Below are 24,773 nucleotides of genomic sequence, written 5' to 3' on the forward strand. Positions count from 1 at the left end.
AACCCAGGCATGTGCCCCTGACTGAGAATTGAACCCAAGACCCTTCAGTCTGAAGGCCGATGCTCTAACTGCTGAGCCAAACCAGCCAGGGCCAAAATCCAAAATTTTCAGAACCAAGTTAACATTTAACAAGCTACCATCTCTCTTCACAGTGGTACATCATTAGCATGGTTCAAGAATGTCAAAAGAGCCCTGGCCGGTTTGGCTCAGTGGTTGGAGCGTCGGCCTGCGGTACAGAGAGACCCGGGTTCGGTTCCCGCTAAGGGCACGAACCTCGGTTGCGGTTTGTCCCCGGCCCTAGTTGGTCGTGCGGGTGGCAGCCACTCGATGTGTCCCTTCACGTCGATGTTTCTCTCTCTCTCTTCCTCTCTCTCCCTCCCGCTCTATCTGAACAAAGGGTGGAAAAATGTCCTCAGGTGAGGATGAAAAAAAAAAAAAAAAAAGAATGCCAAAAGACATCATTACAAGAAGAGCAGAAAAAACTTGAGTATTTCTGGAAAGAATGAGTTGGGGGGGGGGGCGTGAATGAGCAGTACACTCTGAGGAAGCTACAGATTTGTAATCAATTAAGTGAGGATCAATTAAGTGGGAGTTGTGTTGGCTGAGTAAGGCCTGGCTGGGTTACGTCTGTGGACCTGCATGTAGAGTGAAACACATGGTGAGCTCTGGTGAGTGATGTTTCCATTTCCAGGGTTGATGTTGGTGGTACGCAGTTTGGAGCATCTGTTAGAAACCCTGCCTGGCATCAAGCTATGGGGAGGTCAATCAAAGGTCTATCTAAGAATTAGGGGAGCCAAGGGCTGTAGCCTGTGTGTTTTGGTGGTCTTGACAACCCAGACTGAGGCATGATTTTTTCATAAAAGTGGAAAAGTCTGTAAGTGTCATGATCTGTGTCAGGTGTGATATAAGTGATCAGCTGACAAGGTTTATTTATTTTTTACGTGAGGACATTTTCCTTGTTTACTAATTAGCATAAGAACTTAGCCAAGAGTGCTCACTTTACTTCGAGACTTTACTTCTGATTGGCCAAATAGCAATTATTCTTTCTGTCCCCTCTTTGATGATTAAGTTTTCCATGAAGACAATAAACTGAACCAGGGACAGTAACAATGTAGCTGAGTTTGGCTTTGACAGTTGTTGGGCTGTGAACACCCATGGCATGGGGACGCTGTGGGGCGCTGTGGGCAACAGCCCTAATGCTGAATAGACAGCTCATGGAAGGAAGAACAAAGGGAAAGTGGTTTTCTGCAGCCTAAGAACTCTGCTCTGGAGGACTCTTATTTAAGCTCTTTTAATTTGAAGTATTTTAAATTATATTGTTAACCATGATAAACAGCATGCTCAACTGAATATCAGTAATATCAGTAATCTTCAAAATAGTCTATTTTTTCAAATTAAGAATATCAATAATATATTTAGTTATTGAGCAGGGTTTTTTTTGTTTTGTTTTGTTTTTTATCCTCACCCGAGGACATTTTTCCATATTTTGTTCAGATAGAGTGGGAGGGAGAGAGAGAAAGAGAAAGAGAAACATCGACATGAAAAGGACACATCGAGTGGCTGCCAACCGCACAACCAACCAGGGCCTGGACAAAGGTACGTGCCCTTAGCAGGAACCGAACCCGGGTCTCTCTGGACGGCAGGCTGATGCTCTAACTGCTGAGCCAAACCGGCCAGGCTGATCAGGGTTTTTGATTGCTACCACAGTAGTTTTAAAACCTGCCAAATTCTCCACTTTTTAAAACTGAAGTGAAATTTGCATAACATAAAATTAATCACTTTAAAGTGAATAACCAATCCAGTGACGTTTAGTACATTTGCAATGCTGCACAACCACCACCTCTATGCAGTTTCAAATATTTTTATCACTATATTACCACCTCGTACCCATTAGCAGTCATTCCCCCTCTCTCCCCCAAGCCTAAACCACCTGCTTCGTGTTTCTCTGGATTTATGCATTTTGAATATTTCATAAAAATGCAATTATACAATATGTGACCTTTTATTTCTATTTTCTTTTATTTGGCATATTTTTCAATGTTCATCTACACTGTAGCATCTATCATTACTTTATTTCTTTTTATAGCTAAATAATATTCCGTCATATGTATATACCACAATTTGCTTATCCATTCACCTATTTATGACATTTGGGTTGTTTCTACCTTTGGCTGTTGTGAACAGTGCACTATGAACGTTTATATTTGTTTGAGTACCTGTTTCCAATTCCTTCGGGTGTTTACCCAGGGGTGGAATTGCTATATCATATGATAATTCTATGTTCAAATTTTTGAAGAACCATCGAACTATTTTGTTTGGTGGCAGACCATTTTATGTTCTCACCAGCAATGTGTGAGGGTTCCAATTTCTCCACCTCCTCCCTCACACTTTTTTTCAGTTAGTCACCCCACTAAGGATTGCGGGAAGATGGCGGAGCAGAAGCACCAGCCTCAGTCTGATGTGACTGCTTTGGACCTCGAGTCCACTGAAGGCGTGTGGCTTCCAGGGGAGAGCTGGGACACTAAACTGAGGTCAACTTCAGTTCCTTTCAGCTCGTAACTTTGTGGTGGCGGCTCATCCCCAAAGCCCAGCCCTGGGGCAGGCAGCTGTGCATGTGTTCAGGGGCACACTGAACGCAGCTTGCTGGACCCAGGGCCGGCATTAAGCACCCCTCTTCCAAATCTCAGAGTCTGTGTTCTGATAACTAACTGCTGCTTCTTATCACAGAAGTGCAGGCAGAGGCAAACAGCTGTTACTGTACACCCTCCCTTATTGCAAACCTCTATTCCTCCCGTTGAAGAGACTTCCGGAGGACTAAAAGAGATGGCATGTTTCCCCCACTCATTTTTCTATTCTTTCCCTTTTTTGGAACCAAACATTTAAGAACTAGAATATTCAAAATATATGGGGAAATTTAGAAAGTCATCACACACATCTGAGGAAAGGCACAAAGATCAGAGAAAATCTTAGCTTTTCACCTCAGGCTGGTTCCCAGCACACAGCCTAGAACATTCAACAAACAAAACCAAACAAACAGCAAACCCTGGGAAACGAGTTACTAATTATTAGATTCAAATGTCCAGTTTTCAACAATAACACAAGCACAACAAAATAAAATGGCATAAAGAAGCTGGAAAGTAGAACCAATTCAGAGAAAAAAATAAGCCACAAGAGACTGTTCTCCAGATGGTGGATCTACTGCAACTACAAAGATTGAAAACAACTGTCTTGAAGATGCTCTGAGAACTAAATGAAAATGTGGAGACATTTTTGAATGTATGAACAAAACAGAAATGTAAATAGATAGAAAATCTAAAAGACACCACAAAGCATTCTGGACCTGAAAAATACAATAACAAACATATTTATTAGAGAGATTAAAGGTAGAGTGGGCAGAGGAAAGGCTTAGTAAGCTCAAAGATAAGACGTTTGAAATGATAGAGTCTGTAGAGCAGAAAGGAAGACAAGATTACGGAAGCGTGACCAGAGCCTGAGGACTGAAGGAATCTACATACACATGTGTCATCCCAGAAGGAAAAGAGAGAAAGAGGCAGAGAGATTATTTGAAAAAAAAAGACTAATTTCCAAATTTGATGAAAGACATGAATATAAACTTCTAAGAAGCTCAATGAATTCAAGTAGAGTAAATTCAAAGGCATCTACTTCAACATTATAATCAAACTGCCAAAACACGGGGACGAAGGAGGAATCACGAAAGCAACAAGAGAGGCAACTCAGCACATACACAGGATCCTCAATAAGAATATCAGCCTATTTTTCATTGGAAACTTTGGAAGGCAAAAGACTGATATACTCAGAGCTGAAAGAAATAATAACCAATGAATCAAGAATTTCATATCCCACAAAACTGTTCTTCAAAGGTGAGAAAGAAATTTAAATATTCCCAGATAAATAAAAGCTGAGAAAGTTTGTTAACATTAGATCTGCTCTTCAAGAGATTCCGAAGGGAGCCTGGCCGGTGTGACTCAGTGAACTGAGCGTTGTCTCATGGACTGAGAGGTCTCAGTTTGACTCCTGGTCAGGGCACATGCCCGGGTTGTGGGCTGGATCCCCGGTAGGGGGTGTGCATAAGGCAGCTGGTCGATGTTTCTCTCTCACATCAATGTTTCTATCTCTCTCTAAAAAAATCAATAAAAACATTTAAAAAAAAAGATTATGAAAGGAGTCCTCCTAATTGAAATGAAAGAAAGATCTCAGTAAAGGTAAATACATAGACATTATAAAAGCTAATATTATTGTAACAACAGCTTGCAAACACTTTTTGTTTTCTACATGATTTAAGAGACTAATACTATTAAAAAAAAAAAAAACTAGTCTAAGAGCTAGTAGCATTGTAACTTTAGTTTGTAACTCCACATTTCATTTGCTGCATAATCTAAGAGACAAATGCATAAAACAATAATTACTAGTCTATGTTCAATTATTTATTGGAATCAATAATTAAAAAGATGTGGGGACAAAGCTGTATAGAAGCAGCATTTTTGTTTGCTACTGAAGTTAAGGTGGTATAACTTCAAATTAGAGGTACATATACCTCAAAAATATCTCCTCATTAGTGCAATGAGTAAACCAAAGAAGTTTTGGTGAGCCGAATTAGCATGGATTCAGGATTAAGGGTTGGATCCCACTAAGCCCACATAACTCCTCCAGGAGTACCTCTGTTCCTCACATACAAAAAGAGGAAGCTGAGCCAGGGTTGTCTCGGGTCCTTTGACTGGCCAAGTCAGGCTGTTTGAAGCCATCTGTCAGGAGTGACCAGCAGCCCTGACTCATCTGTTCTTCCTCTCTGTCATCTGTGACCAAAGTCTTTCGTCCCTCTTACTCTTAATGATCCATTTTGTTTGGATCACAGCTTTCTTTTTAGAAGTCCTAGTCACCTTTGAGGACAGAGGCTGACACCTGATACATAGCCCTGGGGATGAAATGCAAGCATGGGAGCCTTTTCTTCCTTGTAGGTTTCATGTTCTACCTTCATTCGATCTTGCTCTATTTGCTCTGGATTGATTCCATGCTCCTTTCCTTGCTGGGAGCCCCTTCCTGACGACGGAGATTGAGTTGCCTTTCACAGGCTTGAGTGGAGCTGCTTTTCGTATCTTCCACCTTCTCCTGTTGTTTGTGGCACAGGGAACCCATGAATGCCAGGAATTCCTGCTTGGCCCTGCCTCTCCGGTTTGACAAGCTCTGGACCTTCTGTGGGGACTGAGTGGGCAAGGCATCGCTGCACATGCTAATGCCCACACACAGGGCACCCTGAAGACAACCCAGGATTCTCTCTCGGGAAAGTGCCTCACCTTTGGAAGGTGCCCAAGAGAAGACTGCCTTGTTCACATGCATCTATGCCTGTTCACAGGACTCTGAAGGAGAAAAATGTAACTACTACTCAACCCCAACAATTTCCGCTGGTCTGGTTTCCAGGGCCTGACAGTAACATGCCCAGGAAAGAAGTGTGCATCTCTAAATATACAACAAGGTGTGTGGCTTCACATGGCATAAATATTCTCTTATGATGGCTGGCTGATCAGCAGTGGTAGAGAGAGTCAGCCTTGCCACAAGTGAAGGGATTAAATCCAACAGGTGTCACGAGAGACTGGCGTATGAGAGTTGACACCTAATTTCCCAGAAAGAAACCCTCGATTGTACTTTCCTCAGATTATTTTTCCCCTTTAGATTGAAAACTGAGGATTTTTATTTCAATATCTAAATAGAACACTTTTTCATCATATGATTAATAAAATTATAATAAAAGGAGTCATCAGCTAATGTCAAAGTATACATTTCTTGGTATATATGAAAGAAGAAAAAGCTATGAGAAGTGCAAAATACATCAAGTTTTTGTTCTTCTCCCCCAAGAAACCCTACTATCTACCTTTGGTGATATAAAAATGATAATCAGAGCACCTGTCTCCTAAGATGACAAGGCACTTACCAGGCCATCCAACAAACATGGTTGTTTTCATTGAAGACTGATGACTGAATCTCAGTTTTTAAACGTGCATGTTACATGAACAGTAGTCAGAAGTCCACTTCCCTCAGCTTCTTTGTTAATCTTTCTCCTTACTCATGCACAGATTGTTCCCCCAGTTGCATTCTGAACTTGCACAAAGCTCTCCTGTGCTCCACCCTCTGAGAAAGCTGTTCCCTCATGTTTCTCTTCATCTATTTCTTGTCTGCAAAGCTTTTTGAAACTCAATCTCTTGGAACAAGCAAATTGCAAAGGTGAAATTTATTGCAATTGATCATCTTCAGATAAAGCTGAATATCTTCCAGTCACTTTAAATTGATTTTGTTTTCCCAGTTGAGAAAGTAACAGAAAGGAGTTAGAAAGTGTGCAGGGGACTGAATCGATACAACAGCGAGGAGAATTTCGTGGAAGTGATCATATATAGCAATGCAGGGAGCTGGCAGGAGGAGTCAATAGGGAGAAGTTGCTTACTCAGTTTTATTAACAACTCACTAGGCAGGCCATAAAATCTCCGATTTCCCACATTAACTTATGCCCCTGCTCCCTGGTGTAAAACATTTACTGTTGTTTGTTGCATCCTTTCTGTGATTCAGACACAGTTAAGGCCTCTCACAATGATTTTTGGAAGTGCCTGTGGTATGTATTGCATCATAATGTTAAAAGAAATAACCTCAAAGTCAGATTAGAAGGTAATAATGACAACCGTAGTACTAAAATACTGCTATTTGAATATCATCACTTATTTCCACCGAGAGCTAAAGGTATGCCATGCTTGCATTCCCTTCCCTCTCCGATACTCCGGGGCAACTGGTTCCTACCTTCCCCAATGTATCGTTTAAATATTTTTAAAAATTTTGGTAAAACATATGTAACCCCAAAATTGGCATTTTACTCATTTTAGGGTATACAATTCAGTGGAATTAATTACATTCACAGTGTTGTGCCACCACCACACTATCCGTCTCCAAAACGTTCCATCAGCCCAAACAGAAACTCTGTATCCATGAAGCAGTGACTCCCTCTGCCCCTCCAGCCCTTGGCAACCTCTAATCTACTTCTATCTTCATAAGTCTGCCTATTATTGAAATTCTGTGTAAATGGAATCACACAATATTTGTCCATTTATGTCTGGCTTATTTCACTTTGCATGATGTTTTCAAGGTTTATCCTTATTACAGCATGTGCCAAAAATGTATTCCTTTTTATGACTGAATAATACTCCAGTGTTGATCTTTGTTACTCACAGCTTCTGTATTTGTGAATTCACCTGCTCGTTAAAATATATTTGTAACCCCCAAATCAATACTTGTGGCTCTTTTGTGGTCAGAAATGGCAAAATTTGAAAGACCTGATGCTGATGTTCCCAGCTGAGGTGGAACAAATAATGTTGCAATGAACCTATTTGAGTCCCTGATTTCGGTTCTTTCAGGTATATCCCTAGGAGTGGAATTGCTGGCCCTATGGTAACTCTCTGTTTAACATTTTGAGGAACCACCACCGTGTTTTCCACAGTGGCTGCACCATTCTGCATCCCCACCAGCAAATCACAAGTGTTCCAATTTCTACACATTCTTGCCAGTACTGGGTACACTCTGTTTTTTTAAGAAAATAATTATAGACATTTTATTATCTGAATAGCGGCATCATATTGTAGTTTTGATTTTAATTTCCCTAGTGATTAATGATGTTGGCCATCTCTTCATGTGCTTGTTGGCTTCTTTGTGTATCTTCTTTGGAGAAATGTCCATCCAAATTCTTTGCCGATTTTTTTTTAACTGATTTTTAAAATTTATTTTATTGTTGAGAATATTACAGATGTTCCCCATTTTCCCCCCTTAGCCCACTTCCACCCATCTCCCACCCCACCCCAGACCTTTACCTACTGCCTGTGTCCATGGGCTATGCATATATGCACACAAGTTCTTCAATTAATCTCTTCCCACCCTCCTCCACATCTTCCCACTGAGATCTGTCAGTCTGTTCCATGCTTCCATGTCTGTGGTCTTATTTAGTTTGTCAGTTTATTTTGGTCCTTAGATTCCACATATAAGTGAGATCGTGTGATACTTGTCTTTCTCTGACTGGCTTATTTCGCTTAGCAAAATACTCTCCAGGTCCTTCCATGCTGTCTCAGAGGATAAGAGATCCTTCTTTTTGACAGCTGCATGGTATTCCATTGTGTAAATGTACCACTGCTTTTTTATCCACCCATCTACTGATGGGCATGTGGGCTGTTTCCAGATCTTAGCCATTGTAAATAATGCTGCTATGAACATAAGAGCGCATATACTCTTTCTGGTTAGTGTTTTGAGATTCTTAGGATATATTCCCAGAAGAAGGATCACTGGGTCAAATGGAAGTTCCATTTTTCATTTTTTGAGGAAACTCCATACTGTTATCCGTAGTGGCTGCACCAGTCCGCATGCCCACCAACAGTGTACTAGGGTTCGCTTTTCTCCACATCCTCACCAGGATTTGTTGGTTGTTGATTTGTCATTGGTAGCCATTCTGACAGGTGTGAGGTAATTCCTCATTGTGGTTTTAATTTGCATCTCTCTGGTGATTAGTGATGTTGAGAATTTTTTCATATGTTTCTTGGCCATCTGTATGTCCTCTTTGGAGAAGTGTCTATTTAGGTCCTTTGCCCATTTTTAAATTGAAATTGTTTGTCTTCCTATTGTTAAGTTGTATGAGTTCTTTGTATATATTGAAAATTAACCCCTTATCAGATGTATCATGGGAAAATATGTTCTTCCATATCAAGGGATTCCTTTGCATTTTGATGATGGTTTCTTTTGCTGTGAAGAGCTTTTTATTTTGATATAGTCCCATTTTTTTGTTGTTTGTTTGTTTGTTTTTCCCTTTGTTTCTCTTGCCCTAGGAGATGCATCTGCAAAAATTCTGCCATGTGCTATGTCTGAAAACATACTGCCTATATTTTCTTCTAGGATTTTTATAATTTCTCCACTTACGTTTAAGTCTTTTATCCATGTTGAGTTTATTCTTGTGTATGGTATAAGTTTTGTTTCATTTTTTTGCATGTATCTATCCAATTTTCTCAATACCATTTATCGAAAAGACTCTCTTTACTCCATTGTATGCTCTTTGCTTCTTTGTCAAATATTAATTGACCATAAAGGCCATAAAGGATTTCTGGGGTCTCTGTTCTTTTCCATTGATATTTATGCCTGTTGTTCTGCCAGTGCCAGGCTGTTTTGCTTACAATAACTTTGTAGTATAAACTGATATCTAGTATTGTGATCTTCCAACTTTGTTCTTTTTTCTCAAGATTGCTCTACTATTCAGGGTATTTTTTGGTTCCTTATAAATTTTTGGAATATTTGTTCCAGTTCTGTGAAATATGCTGTTGGTATTTTAATAAGAATTACATTGAATCTATAGATTGCTTTGGGTAGTATGGACGTTTTAATGATGTTAATTCTTCCCATCTATGAACATGCTATAGTCTTCAATTTATTTGTATTTTCCTCTATTTTTTTTTCAGTGTCCTGTAGTTTTCTGAATACAAGTCTTTTCCCTCTTGATTAAGTATATTCCTAGGTATTTTATTATGTTGTTGCAATAACAATTCGTATTTTTTTTTTTTAGTTTCTCTTTGTAAGAGTTCATTATTGGTGTACAAAAATGCTATCAATTTTCAAATGTTAACTTTGTATTCTGCTATGTTGCTGAATTCATTTATTAAATCTAGTAGTTTTTCTGTGGAAGCTTTAAGGTTTCCTATGTACAATATCATATCATCTGTGAATAATGACAGTTTTAATTCCTCCTTTCCAGTTTGGATGCCTTTTGTTTTTGTTTGTTTGTTTGTTTCTTCTTGTCTGATTGCTGTGGCAAGGACTTCCAGTACTATATTGAATAAGAGTGGTGAAAGCAGACATCCCTGTCTTGTTGCTGTTCTTAAGGAAAATACATTTAGTTTTTGCCCACTGAGTATGATGTTGGCTGTAGGTTTGTCATATATGGCCTTTATTTTTATTTTTAGTATGTTTTTTAAATTGATTTTATAGAGAGGAAGGGAGGGAGAGAGAGATAGAAACATCAATGTGAGCGACATAAATGCCTCGTGCATATCCCCTGCTGAAGATCAAGCCCACAACTCAGGCATATGCCCTGACTGAAAATTGAACCAGAACCTCTCAGTCTATGGGATGATGCTCAATCCACTCAGCCAAACCAGCCGTGCTTTGTGGCTTTTATTATACTGAGGTATGACCCTTCTGTTTCCACTTTGCTGAAAGTTTTTATCAAAAATGGGTGCAGGACTTTGTCGAATGCTTTTTCTTCATCTATTGATATGATCATATGATTTTTATCTTTCATTTTGTTTATGTCATGTGTCACATTTATTGCTTTGTGAATATTGTGCTAGACTTACATCTCACTTGGTCATGGAGTATGATCTTTATAATGTACTGCTGGATCTGATTTACTATTTTGGTGAGGGTTTTAATAACTATGTTCAACATAGATGACCTGTAATTTTCTTTTTTGTAGTGTCTCTATCTAGTTTGGGGATTAGAATAATGTCGGTCTCATAAAAAGAGTGTGGGAGTCTTCCCTCTTCTTGAATTATCTGAAATATTTTGAGGAGAATAGGTGTTAATCCTTCTTTGAATGTTTGGTTAAACTCACCTGTAAATCCATTTGGCTCAGGGCTTTTGTTTGCTGGCAGTTTTTTAAATTTTTTTTTTTTTTATTACTGCTTCAGTTTTGTTAGTTGGTATTAGTCTATTCAATTTTCTGATTCTTACTGAATGAGTTTTTGAAGATCATATATTTCTAGGAATCTGTCCATTTTACTCAGCTTGTCCAGTTTGTTGGAATATTGTTCCTTATAGTATTTTCTTACAGGTCTTTGTATTTCTGTGGTGTCAGTTGTTACATAGCCTCTTTCAGTTCTGCTTTAATTATTGGATCCTCTCTCTTTGTTTCTTGATGAGTCTGGCTAAAGGTTCATCAATCATTTTATCTTTTCTAAGAGCCAGTTCTTGGTTTCATTGATCTTATGTATTGTTTTTTAAGTTTCTATGTCATTTAATTCCACTCTGATCTTTATTATTTTCTTTCTTCTACTTCCTCTGGGCTTTTTTTGCTGTTCTTTTTCTAATTCTTCTCATTGTAGTGTAAGACAGTTTGTTAGAGATTTTTCTTGTTTCTTGAAGTATGCCTGTACTGCTTTAAACTTTATTCTCAGGACTGATTTCACTGTGTTCCATATATTTTTGGTGGTTGTGTGTTCATTTTCATTTGTTTCCAGGATTTTTTTTTTTTTTTTAATTTCTTTTTTGATCTCATCATTCATCCATTCGTTATTTTTTGAGGTAGTTTTAGTGGTTGATTTCTAGTTTCATGCCATGGTGATCCAAGAAGATATTTGGTATAATTTCAATCTTCCTGAACTTGTAGAGACTTGTTTTGTGTTCTAACATGTGTTCTGTCCTTGAGAATGTTCCTTGTGCACTTGAGAATAATGTATATTCTGTCGCTTTGGGATGAAATATTCTGAAATGTCAATTAAGTTCATTAGATCTAGTGCATAATTTAAGATCTCTCATTCCTTGTTTTTTGTTTGGAAGATCTATCCAATGATGACAGTGGGGTGTTAAAGTCCCCTACTATAACTGTATTGCTGTCAATCTCACCCTTAGAGTCCACCAATAATTTTTTTTTATATATTTGATACTTCTATATTGGGTACATATATGTTTATAAGAGTTATATTCTTTTGTTGTATTGATCCTTTTAATATTATGTAGTGACCTTGTTTGTCTCTTGTTATGGTCCTTGTTTTGAAGTCTATTTTGTCAGAAATAAGTATTACTACCCCAACATTTTTGTTTTTTTCCATGTGTTTGGAATATTTTTATTCATCTTTTCACTTTCAACATGTGTGAATTTTTTGTTCTGAGGTGGGTTTCTTGTAGACAGCACATATATGGGTCATCTTTTTTCACCCATTCTGCTACCCTATATCTTTTGGGTATATGGATTGGAACATTTAATCCATTTACATTTAAGGTTATTAATGATATGTAGTTATTTAATGTCATTTTTTCCCTTTATGCCTTTGTTTCTTTCTCTCTACATGCCTTCTTCTTCTTAAAGCAGTCCTTTAGCATTTCTGGTTTGGGTGGTACTGAATTCCTTTAGCCTTCTTTTGTCTGGAAAACTCTTTATTTTACTTTCAATTTTAAATGATAGCCTTGTTGGATATAGCAGCCTTGGTTTCAGGTTCTTGCTTTTCATTAATTTGAATAATTCCCGCCAATCCTCTCTGGCCTGAAGTGTTTCTGTTAAGAAATCTGGGGACTCCCTTGTAGGTAATTTACTGTCTCTCTCTTGCTGCCTTTAAGATTCTCTTTGTCTTTAGCCTTGGCCATTTTAACTATGATGTGTCTTGGTGTGGGTCTTTTTGGACTTATCTTGATTGGGACTGTCTGTGCTTCCTGAACTTGTATAACTTTTTCTTTCACGAGATTAGGGAAGTTTTCTGTGATTATTTCTGAGAACCTTCAGACAGGTTCTCTATCCCTTGCTTGCTTTCTTCTCCTCCTGCTACTCCTATGATGCAGATGTTGTTATGTTTTCGATTGTCCCAGAGTTTCCTTAAACTATCCTCATTCTTTTAAATTCTTTTTTCATTTTGTTGGTCTGTTTTTTGTTTCTGTTTTCTTTGTTGTCTTCCAAATCACTGATTCTGTGCTCTGTTTTGTCCAGTTTACTTTTAATTCCTTTCAGTATATTCTCGATGTCAGATATGGTATTCTTGATTTCTGACTTGTTTCTATTCAGAGCTTCTATTTCCTTTTTCATGTTAATATACTTCTCATTAAGTTCCTGTAGTTCTCACCAAGTCATTTGAGCATCCTTAAAACTATTATTTTGAACTCTGTGTCTGATAAATTGCTTGCTTCCATTTTATTTAGTACTTTATCTGGAGATTTTTCCTTTTCTTTCACTTTGGAGTTGTTTCTGTGTTGCCCCATTTTAGCTGTCTCTTTGTATTTGTTTCTCTGTGTTAGACAGAATTACTATGACTTCTAGTCTGTGTGGGGTGGCCTTATGTAGTAAGAATCCTGTGGAAGACAATGGTGAAGTCCCTGTGATGAATGCTCTAGGAATTTCCCTTGTGTGGATTATGTGGACCCTTCTGCTGTAATTTGGGAGCTGATTGTTTTTGGCCTGTTCGTTGGTGGGATCAACTTTCGCACTGCAGAATGAGTTTAGCAGGTTGGGGCCAGTAGGAATTTGGGAATGCAAATCCAATCTGCCCTTTGATTAGGGTGGCATGGACCCTCAGCCCTTGAGAAGGGAGCTAGCTTGCCTTCTAGCTCAGCAGTGCCCCACCAGAGACCCTGAGGGGAGGCTCCAAGGTGGTTCCACCAGATGACTCAGTTCTGAGTTGTGTCCCCTTTCCCCTGTGAGCCTGCACCAGCAAGAATAGGTCAGCAGGGCTTGGAGAAAGAGAATAAGGCTGCCACCTCTGCTTAGGGTGGCACTGGCCCTTGGGAGAGGAGAGAGAGCAGCTTGCCTCCTTCTATGTCTGCAGTACACTGTCACAGGCCCTGGTGGAGTGCTCTGAGGAAGTCACATCGAATGTCCAAGCTCTGATTTGTATCCCCTTCCCCCAGTGGATACAAGTTTAGCAGGGCAGGACCAGCAGGATCTGGGATGCTAATCCAATCCACCCTGTGACTGGGGTGTTGTGGGTTCTCAGCCCTTGAGAGGGGAGGTAGCTGCTCTTCTTGTAGCTCCATCCAGAGCTCCTGAAGGGAGACTCCAAGGGGGTGGCACCAGATTTCACAGTTCTGAGTTGTGATCCCTTTCCCGGTGAGGCTGCACCTGCAGCATGGTGCAGGTGGAACTTGGAGGAATAGATCAAGGCTGCCACCTCCACTTGCTGTGGCACCAGCTCTTGGGAGGGGAGAGGGCTTGCCAGTCCCTTCTATTGCTTCAGCTCACTGCCAGAGGCCCTGATGGAGGCCTGAGGGTGGTGGCTCTACATGTCCCAGTTCTAATTTGCACTTCCTTCTCGCTGTGGGTCTGTGTCTGGCTGAAGGTGCTGGCAGATTTTGGGACTGCGAATCCACGCAGTCCTTTGCTGGGGGTGGCAGAAGCCCTCAGCTGGGTAGTCAGCCATTTGCTTCCTAGGTTGGCAGTGCCCCGCCAGAGATCCTGAAGTGAGGTTTTCAGGTGCATGCCTCCCCCTAGCGCCACAGGCCCTGCTGCCTGAGGCCCTGACCAGGGTACCTTCCATCGGGAATGGTGCCTGCCTAACCCACGGTAGGGGGGAGACTGGCTCTTGTTCCCAAGCCACTCAGTTAAATATGGATTCAGGATTAAGGGTTTGATCCCACTAAGCCCACATAACTCCTCCAGGAGTAGCACTGTCCCTCATATACAAAAGGAGGAAGTTGAGCTAGGGTTGTCTCAGGTCCTTTGCACACCAAGCACACCAGAATAAAAGCACACCACAGGTCCCTTTTGGGTACAGCCAGCCTTTTGGGTACAGCCAGCCTCGAGCTTGGCAGGGTGGTGTCACCAGTATTTGGAGGGTTAGTGCTCCTTCTCCAGCTGGTACCATTAGCATAGAAGTGCTGGACCCTGGGAGATGGTGTCTAAAGGCAGTGAAGGATGTTGGCTCAGAACTGGAACCTCAGAAGCCTACCTTCTCAATCTCCAGTGCTATGCCGCCCAGATCTCCTTATGGCTTTCATGTGTCCTGACTGTCCTTCCCTCTACCAGTGCCCCCAGCTGAGTGCCAGAGAGCGAGTCCCTATGCATTCGTCCTTAAAGAGATCACCCAGGGTTCAAGCAGATTCCTTCCTTATTCCAGTGGCAAAGTCCCTGCTTATTTTTGCTGCCGCATGTTATGTAGGCTCTTCTTCCAGGCCCTGGTGGTCAGGGTTGGGGGTCCTGGCACAGGGTTGAGACCCCACTTTCCTCTGGTGGGGCTTTTGCAGCTTCCGTATTTCTCCAGCTTCACAGCTGCTGCCGCGGGTGCAGGGCCCAGCCTTCCCCGCGTCCCCGCCCTTCTCGCCCTGTCCGTGTAGCTGCGTTTTTTCAGTCCTTGGATATACTACTCCAGTTCAGGTGTCCTTCCGTTGTTAATTTAGGTTAATTGCTCTAAATTTTATCTGTAACTCAGTGCCTGGAGGAGGTGTGTGTTTTCACCTGTTCCATACCATCTTCTCTCTCTCTGTCCATTTAAAAAAAAAATCTTTTTGTGGCCCGGCTGCTCTCTGTCCATTTAAAAAAAAATCTTTTTGTGGCCCGGCTGCTCTCTGTCCATTTAAAAAAAAATCTTTTTGTGGCCCGGCTGCTCTCTGTCCATTTAAAAAAAAATCTTTTTGTGGCCCGGCTGGTGTGGCTCAGTGGTTGCGCACTGACCCATGCACCAAAAGGTCGCCATTTCGATTCCCGGTCAGGGCACATGCCCGGGTTGTGGGCCCGGTCCCCAGGGGGGGGAATGCAATCAATGTTCTCTCTCATCAATGTCCCTATCTCTCTCTCCCTCTTCCTTCCTTTCTCTCTAAAAATCAATGAAGAAAAAAAATTATTTTTTAAATAATAAAAATCTTTTTGTGGTTGAGTTGTAGGAGTTCCTTATATATTCTGTGTAGTATCAGATATGTTATTTGCATATATTTTATTTTATTCTGTAGGTTGCCTTTTCACTTTCTTGATAGTGTCCTTAAATACACAAAGTTTTATCTTTAATCTACTTCTTTCCCCACTGTCTTCTCAGGTCACCCCCTCACTCCTTCTACCTGGGGTCGTTGAATACGCCTCTCTCCCCTGCTGCAACTCATCCTCCACTCAGCTGTTCAAGGATATTTTATAGATAAACCAGATTAAATCTTTCAGTGTTTGCTCACAGCAATAACAAGAAAGCCCAAGCTTGTTAGGATCGTATTTAAACTTCATTATCACTAACTCGTAGCTGACGCTTCAGTCCCACACCAGAAATCACCCTTGCAGCCCAGACACCGCAGCGTGTCCCCACAGCTCTGACCACTGTGCACGTGACACGCTCTGCCTGGAAGAGCTGTGTCCCTCCAGCCTTCAGCTAGTGACACTCTACTTACCTGGGCTTTAAAGCAAGATGCCGTGATGAGCATAGACATGTCAGAGAATACATCATTGAGGAGGAAATTAACTTGTGATATGTTAGCATGTTAAAAAGATAAGACAGTGAAAGAGCCCTGGGTTGGTTTGATGCTCTGTGAGATATGTGCTCTCTGAAGGGTGTTCCAAAATGTGGCTCTGTACGTGAGGATCTCAGAACGCTAATTTGACTGTCATACAACATCAGTGTACACTGACCAGTATTAGTCTCAACAGGGGAAGTCTGCCCAGCTGCCAAACAAAGTAACTCGAGATGCCAAGCCACTCTGTGTTGTCATGATATAGTCATGGAGGGAGGAGGACGAGCAGCCTCATGACAGCAGGGAGTCAGACATGCTGCTAAATGTGTGGGCAGACAGCACAGGCAGTGGTATTGGCAAGACTCTGGGTGGAGCCAGGATAAGAATCCAAGTGTATCAAATGGCAGGTAAATTTTTAAGTTTTTGAGGAAACACCATAGTGTTTTCCATAGTGGCTGCACCAGTCTGCATTCCCACCAGCAGTGTGCTAGAGTCCCCTTTTCTCCACACCCTCGCCAACACTTGTTTGATGATTTGTTGATGGCGGCCATTCTGACAGGTGTAAGGTGATACCTCATAGTTGTTTTAATTTGCATCTCTCTGATGATTAGTGATGTTGAGCATTCTTCATATGTCTCTTGGCCATTTGTATGTCTTTTTTGGAGAGGTGTCTATTTAGGTCCTTTGCTTAGTTTTTGTTTTTTTTTTTATCCTTACCCAAGGACATTTTTGCATTTATCTTCAGATAGAGCAGGAGGGAGAGAGAAAGAAACATTGATCTGAGAGAGACATGTCAAGTGGTTGCCACTCACATGACTCTAACCAGAGCCAGGGACAAACTGCAACTGAAGTACGTGCCCTTAGTGGGAACCAAACCCGGGACTCTCTTGTCCACAGGCTGACACTAACCGCTGAACCAAACCTGCCAGGGCAGTCCTCTGCCCGTTTTTTAATTGAGTTCTTTGTCTCCTTTTGTTGAGTTGTATGAGCACTCTATATATTTTGGAAATTAACCCCTTATCTGATGTATCATTGGCAATTATGCTCTCCCATACAGTGGGTTCCCTTTCCATTTTGATGGCTGTTTTTGTTGCTGTGCAGAAGCTTTTTAGTTTGATGTAGTCCCATGTGTTCATTCTCTCCTTTGTTTCTGCCTTGGGTGATGTATCAGTGAACATTCTGCTGCGTATGATATCTGAAATTTTGTTGCCTACATTTCTTTGACCCAGTGATCCCAATTCTAGGAATATATCCTAAGAAGCCTGAAACACCAATCAGAAAGAATATATCTACCCCTATGTTCATAGCAGCAATATTTACAGTTGCTAAGATCTGAAAACAGCCCACGTGCCCATCAATAGATGAGTGGATAAAAAAGCTGTGGTATATATATATATACAATGGAATACTATGCAGCTCTAAGAAAGAAAGGTCTTGAATCCTTTGAGACGACATGGAGGGACCTGGAGAGTATTATGCTAAGCTAAATAAGCCAATCAGAGAAAGACAAATACCACATGATCTCACTTATTTGTGGAATATAATTAGCAAGGTGGGCTGATGAACGAAATAGACCCAGAGACATAGAACGGAGTATGACAGACCTCAGAGGAGGGGTGCAGGGGGGGATGGATGAGATGAACCAAAGAACTTATATGCATGTATGCATAACCAGTGGACATAGACAACAATGCTGGGGGGGTTGGGGTGCCAGATGGGGAGGAGGGTGTCTAGGGCGGAAAAGGGAGAAACATCTGTAACAAAAATAAATTAATAAAAATTGAAAGAAAAAAAGGAATCTAAGTGTAAGTATGTATGTTGTCTGATTTGGGGAAATTTCCGGGGCATTATGGAGCTTGTTTCTCCCAGGGGCCCATTTTCTAGTGACTAGAAATAGACAAGTGCTGGCGGATTCTTTCCATGTCATCTCTTCTTATCAGTGCAACGGCTCTTGCATTGACCAGGAGTATGAGGAGCTGAACCAGAGTTGTAGCAGGGGGAACTGCCTACTGCTTTAACTCAGGGGTGGACAAACTTGTTTCTGTAAAGGACCAAATAATAAATACATTAGGCTTTGTGAGGCAAGAGGCAAAATCAAGAATATTATGTAGGTTTTTTTAAAAATATTTTTCTCTTTATTAATTTTAGAGAAAGAGGAAGGGAGAGGGAGAGAGAGATAGAAACATCAATGAGAGAGAACATTGATTGGCCGCCTCCTGCATGCCCCCTCACTGGGGAGCAGGCCCACAACCTGGGCATGTGCCCTGACCGGGAATTGAACTGGTGACCTCTTGGTGCGTGAGTTCACACTCAACCACTGAGCTATACCGGCTGAGCAAGAACATTATGTAGTTCTTATATAACAGGAGGGAAAACAAAACTTTTAATGATGACATTCAAATTATAATAGTAAAAACTGAGTACAAGTGTAAGACAGGCCTACTAACGGGAATAGAACTCTTGGGAATATCATTTTGCTTAGTTGGGGCACAAAACCAGTGCCGCCTCTCACCGCATGGGTTGGGAATGTCCGTCTGTGAACACCTCCCTCAGCTGCGGGCCGTGCAGAATCAGGTAGGTGGAGGACTGCAGGCTGCAGTTTGCCAGTCCCCGCAGTTTAGCCAACCAGCTCTCCGTGCTTCGTAGAGCCACCGAGGAGAAGCGAAGCAGCCAAGTAGAGGGGGAAGGAGGGTTGTGAGCAGAAGGCTTCGTTCTTACACATTCCCGGTGCTTCTCCACCACCACCTCAGGTCTCTTCCAAAAAGCCTCCAACCATTCAAACACAGACATGCCTGCGCTGGATTTTGTCACCTTTCAATGAGGCCTCGCTGATCACCCTAATTAAAATCACACTCTCCCCTCCCTCCAGTCACTCTTGATATGGAAAAGGTGGGCTCATTATCTTTTAATACCTGATTTATGATTGCGTTAGATCTGCTTTGCAGGTTTCAGATTCAAAATTCATCTTAGGTTTTTTTTTTTTTTTTATATTTCCCACTTTATATTTTGGAACCACTTGACTACAACAAATAACAACATCTCTTTCCATAAAACTCCTGGTTCAAAACTATTAGAGAGGTTTCTGAGAATCTACAATCGCACTGGTTAATATCTAAAATGGATTTTGACAATAGACAATGCAGCTCTGGGCCGAAGGAGATTTGACAGGAAGAGCAGAATCACTGTGAGGCAGGAAGGCTGCTTTTTGACTGGACAGGAACCTGTCTCCTTGGTGGACAGAGAACCCTTTGGCACAGATGAACCTCTAGGAGCTGCCATCTTTTTTATCATTTGGATTTGCTGTGTTTATTCCTGGAGCCCAACTGCAGTCATTAATGCATGTTTGTGTGGTTCTATCAGAAATAATTCCTTGTTCTTCAGAACAAGGTACAGATATGCCATGAAAAATATGTGAAGTGATATAATTGAGCATTCAACTCACATTACTCATGGATCCCAACTTCCCATGGTCTTGGCATTCTCTAAGGAAGTGGGGCCACTTAACTGTGACCAGCACATTGGTGACCCAGCTGGTGGGCACACATAGCTACAAGTGGTATATGAACTAGAAAGACTGATACTATCTCCTTTGAAGTAGATCAAATATCCCCATTTGTAGGATCACTCCCCAGGTCAGCTCAAGGTCAAAGCATGGAAGTCGCAGAGCTGGAAGTAGTTGAACTGAGCGACAAGTTTAGAAGCATGCATTCACGAGTCCGAAAGAAGTGCTAAGCAGGACCAGGCAGATCTGTTTCCTTCCCAAGGTTGCTCGGACCCTCAGGCTCCATCAGCAACAGTGAAGTGTTAGAGTCCTGCTGCTTGGGACCGGTGGAAGCAGCATGTGCCATGAAATAAAGTAGGGTTTAGGGTCAGGCACACCTGGGTCCAAATCCTGGCTCATCTGCTTCTAGTTGTGTAACCTAAAAAAGGTTGATTAAACAAAACAGGTTTTTGTTCATTGTGATTATTTGTGTAAGTCTATGTGCCTGATACATAATGAGAGTTTAACAAGAATTAAAAATATAAACATTCCTCTGATTTGTTTGGGAAGCGTGTGAGAAGGACAGCCACACCCCGTCTTTGTGAGAAGACCACATGATACACATGAGTGAGCACATTTCACAGCATTAGGCTGGGATTCATAGTTGGTACTAGCTTGGGTGTCCACAGGGAATCCTAGGCTGGAGAATTTTCTTTCCACCTCCTCTGTCTCTGAGCCACTTTTTCACCTGTCTGAGCCCCAGAATTGGGATACAATCAGGAGATGAGTTTCTGGATGTCTGAAGACCTCAACTGTTTCATGAGGACTCAGCACCAGTATGTGTTTTCTTTCTCTCTTTCTTTCTCTCTTTCTCTCTTTCTTTCGTTAACTCTCAAATGAGAATATCTCTCCATTGATTTTTTTTTAGAGAATGGAAGGAAAGGGGGGAGGGGAGAGAAACATCAATGTGAGAGAAACATATCAATTGGTTGCCTCCTGCACAAGCCCCAGCTGGGGGCCAGGGATCAAACCTGCAACCCAGGTATGTGCTCTTGACCAGAAATTGAACCCATGACTCTCTGGTACACAGACTGACACTCTAACCACTGAGCAACACTGGCCAGGGCCCAGTATGTGTTTTTATCAGACTCTTAGGTTTTAACCTATTTATCCTTCTTTTACCTGAATGCCCCTAAGAGCCAATGAAAAAGGTAGATCATCACCTACACTGGTATCACGTTTATCCAGGGGCACTGTCCTTGGGCTCAAGCCCGCAATGTATGGGAACAAATGAGTTCTCTACTGCACCAATGTGGAAAATCTGGAAGTCTAACAGTTTTAGCATTTTAAAAGACAAAGTTGATTGAGTAGAATAAGTGCCTTTGAAAAGGCAAATTTTTCTTTATGACTATGTTATTTGAGAAACAAAAATTGGTATCTGGTCGCTCTAACCAGAGAGGGGGAAATGTTCTCCTAAAAGTTTGTGGTAATTTGTGTAAATGTCAAAAACTTTCCCTCACAAGGCCTGATGAAACTGAAATTCCACACCCTTAGAAACACAGCTAAATTGGCTTCTCTGGCTCGGCAGAAACACTAAGTATGAACAAGAATCCAAATCCACGTGGTATATAACCAAAGAGGCACAAATTCTGGGCACATTCATACGATCACCATGAATGCCATTTCCATTTGTGATTGACTCCTCCACACGCACCTGTCCCAGTGGCCTCTTGCAAGACTCAGTACCCTGACTTATCACACATGTCACTGCCGTAAGGAAAAGAGACCTGACTCGTGCTTGACACCACACAGATTGGCAATGGTAAACTATAGGCACCTTGAGCATGACACTAGCTGGGAATCCACTGTTGCAGTCAGGTCAGCTGCTATGAAAAGTCCCAGATTGTGTGGCTCAAACAACACACATTTATTTCTCACAGTTTTCGAGGTCGGGAAGTTCAAGTTCAAGGTGCCAGAGATTGGTCCTTGGCAAGGGCTCTTTCCCTGGTTTGCAGATGCTGCCTTCCTCTGTGTTCTCACGTGGCCGGAAGAGGAAGCCCTGTGCCCTTCCTTTTCTTGCAAGGACACTAATGCCATCGGAAGTCTTGTGGCCTTATCTACACCAGTTCACCTCCCAAAGGCACCACCTCCTAATACCACCACATTGAAGGTTAAGATTTCAACATATGAATTTTGGGGAAAACACAAACATTTGGTCCAAAATACCCACTAACTCCATATAGCCTTGAGTGGCAAAATGACTTACTTTAGGAAACTTTCTTAAGTTTTTCTGTGGAATAAGAAATCCTGAATACAATCGAGAGAACAATAATTTGCTGCAAATTATACTGCCCAAACTCTAGTGGATAGATTGGCGACTGGCAGCCTGGGGGAAGGTCCTTGTCCAAGAACAAGGGGGCTTGCTCAATCTTTTGATCAGAGATTCAGATGAAAAACCAGAGTGCAGGTTTATCAAAACTGCAATGATACAAAGCTTGAAGAGGGGGCAGACAATGGGTGACAGAATTTGATTTCCAGGATTCTCCATGAGCAGTGAGTCAAATCTCACAAGATAAAATTTATTCGGACCAACTATGTAAACTGTACACTTGCATTTTAAAAATATCAAAACTGCCCTGGGAAAGTAGCTCAGTTGGTTAGAGCATCATTCCCGTATACTAAGGTTGCTGGTTTCAACCCCAGTCAGTGCACATCCAAGAATCAACCAACTATCTGGCCGGTAATTGGTTGGCCAGTGTGGCTCAATGGATTGAGCATCATCTCATGGATTGAGAGGTCCCGGTTCAATTCCTAGTCAGGGCACATTCTCAGGTTGTGGGTTTGATCCCCAGTAAGGGGCCTGCAGGAGGCAGCCTGTAAATGTTTCTCACGTTGATGTTTATCTTTCTCTCTCAAAAACTCAATAAAACCATTAAAAAAGAGAGAGAGAATCAACCAATGGAATGCATAAATAAGTGGAAAAACAAATCAATTTCTCTCCCCTCTTTTTCCTTTCCTCTCTCTCTCCTCCTTCCTCTGTCTCTAAAAATCAATTTAAAAATATCAAAACTGCACAAGTGGAGATTGAGGAAGATGGGGTTTTACAGAGACTTGGCTGGAAAAGACACGCACATTCTAGGTAAAACGCAGCTTTGTGTGGATGGAAAACGTGGCGTCTCAGCTGGGAAAGGGAACGCAGCCCCCGAGCACGCCGTCTGCAGTGGGAGATGGCGCCCTGCCTGCACCCACCCCTGCGCCTGTGCTCAGGTCCGACCTCACACGACAGACGTGCACACTGCGCCACGCCCACAGAAGCGTGTCCAGGATGGTGCAGAAACGCAAGGCTGCCACACAAAGGGCACTTGACAAACCTGGGACGTGCCACCTAGAGAAGATGACGCGGGACCCCGGCTCCGCCCTCAGATCCTCACGAGGGAGAGCAATGGGACACGTTCCCCGCGGCTGAGGTTGGGGAAAGGTTAAGACAACGAATGAAAGCCCAGGGGCGTAGATTTTATTTTAATTTAAATCTTTTTTTTTTCTTTATTGATTTTAGAGAGAGAAGGAGTGTGAGGGAGAGATAGATAGAAACATCGATGAGAGAACATCAAGGGGCGCCTCCTGCGTGTCCCCCACTGGGGATCGGCCCACAACCTGGGCGTGTGACCCGACGGGGAATCTCACCGGGACCTCTTGGTGCGGGGTCCACACGCAGCCACTGAGCCACGCCAGCGGGGCAAACTGAACACGTTTCCGTAGTCTGGGATTTGCTTACACTTACTGTCACAGCCACAGTCTGAATGTCCTGACAGTGGTTTACTTCAGAAACCTTTCAACCTGGTGTCCCATTGTATGTCTCAGGGTGAGATTCACCTGGGAGTAATAACAAGTCCCACAGTAATGATCATTTAAATCATAAAAACCGAAATGAAACGTGGGCGGTCCGGAGCCAGGAGGCAGGGCGGAGCCCCCGGCTTGGCCCTCACCCACCTCCAGGGAGCTGCCGGGCCGGACTCCGCAGGCTCGGGGACTCGCGTCTGCACCCCAGGTGGGAGGGAGAGGTATAGGGCCCGGGCTCACCGCACCCCTTTCCAGACACTCTCCGGGAGTTTCACGGAACCCTCTGCTTAACCCTGTCTGGGCAGAACTAGGCCCGCTGAAGGGAGTCTGGGAAACCAGTCTAATGGGAGCGACAAGGTGCCACCGAGCGAGTCCTTACTCAAAGGGTAGGGACGGAGGTTCCACGCTTCTCCACACTGTCTTTATGACCACAGTCCCCGCCATCCTGCTCTTGTAATTGCTCCCTCTCTCGAGGTGGCCGTTCCTTGACCTTTCCATGTCCCACAGCCCATCCTCAGTGCCTGTGCGCCGGTCCTTCTCCGACCAGCGAGGGCCTCGCGCCTGACTTCCCTGCACGTGGCCGGGCTGCGCTCAGGACCCACCCTGTCCACGACGACCAGCCTGCACCCCGAAGGTTGCCACAAGCCATGGAGATGGGTGCCACCACCGTGCTCGGATTCCCGTGACAGGCCCTTGGCTCTGTCCACTCGTCCTTGTCCACTCATCAGTTGTCGGTGCTCAATACTCTCCTCGCTGGTCCCAGCCTCCCCCTTTCTCTCAAATACCTGTCTCCTTACACTCAGAAAGTTATCGAATTTCCTACAACTTCCAAAAATAAAAGGACGAAAAAGCAGGTCATCAGTAGTTGTCATACTGACATTTATCAAGTGTTTATTAAACTCAAATACCATATAAATTCTTTAATCTGTCATCTCAGGAAGCCCTTGCAGTCCACAGGAGTCACTGTGGTCATCCAAAATGCAGCCCCAGGACAAGCATGCTTAGCCTTTGAATATATTGCTGAATTTGTTTGCCGACATTTTATTCAGAATCTCTGCATTCATGTTCATGAAGGTTATTACCAAATCAACATTAATACAAAAATTATAAAATAGTCAAACACAGTTTTTTGAGTTTTTTTTGTTTGTTTTTTAAAGCTGAAATAGGGCCTTTTTGTTGGCCAGCAAAATTATATCTAGGTCATTTGAAAAACATAATTTCCTGAGTTTATTGCAAAAGCTCATTTACTGAGTTTATTTTACAAAAAGTGTTTTGCCTTCTGGGTCCTCGGCCAACT

The sequence above is a fragment of the Molossus molossus genome, unplaced genomic scaffold (genome assembly GCF_014108415.1).
Source record: "Molossus molossus isolate mMolMol1 unplaced genomic scaffold, mMolMol1.p scaffold_m16_p_10, whole genome shotgun sequence".
Classification (NCBI taxonomy): Eukaryota; Metazoa; Chordata; class Mammalia; order Chiroptera; family Molossidae; genus Molossus; species Molossus molossus.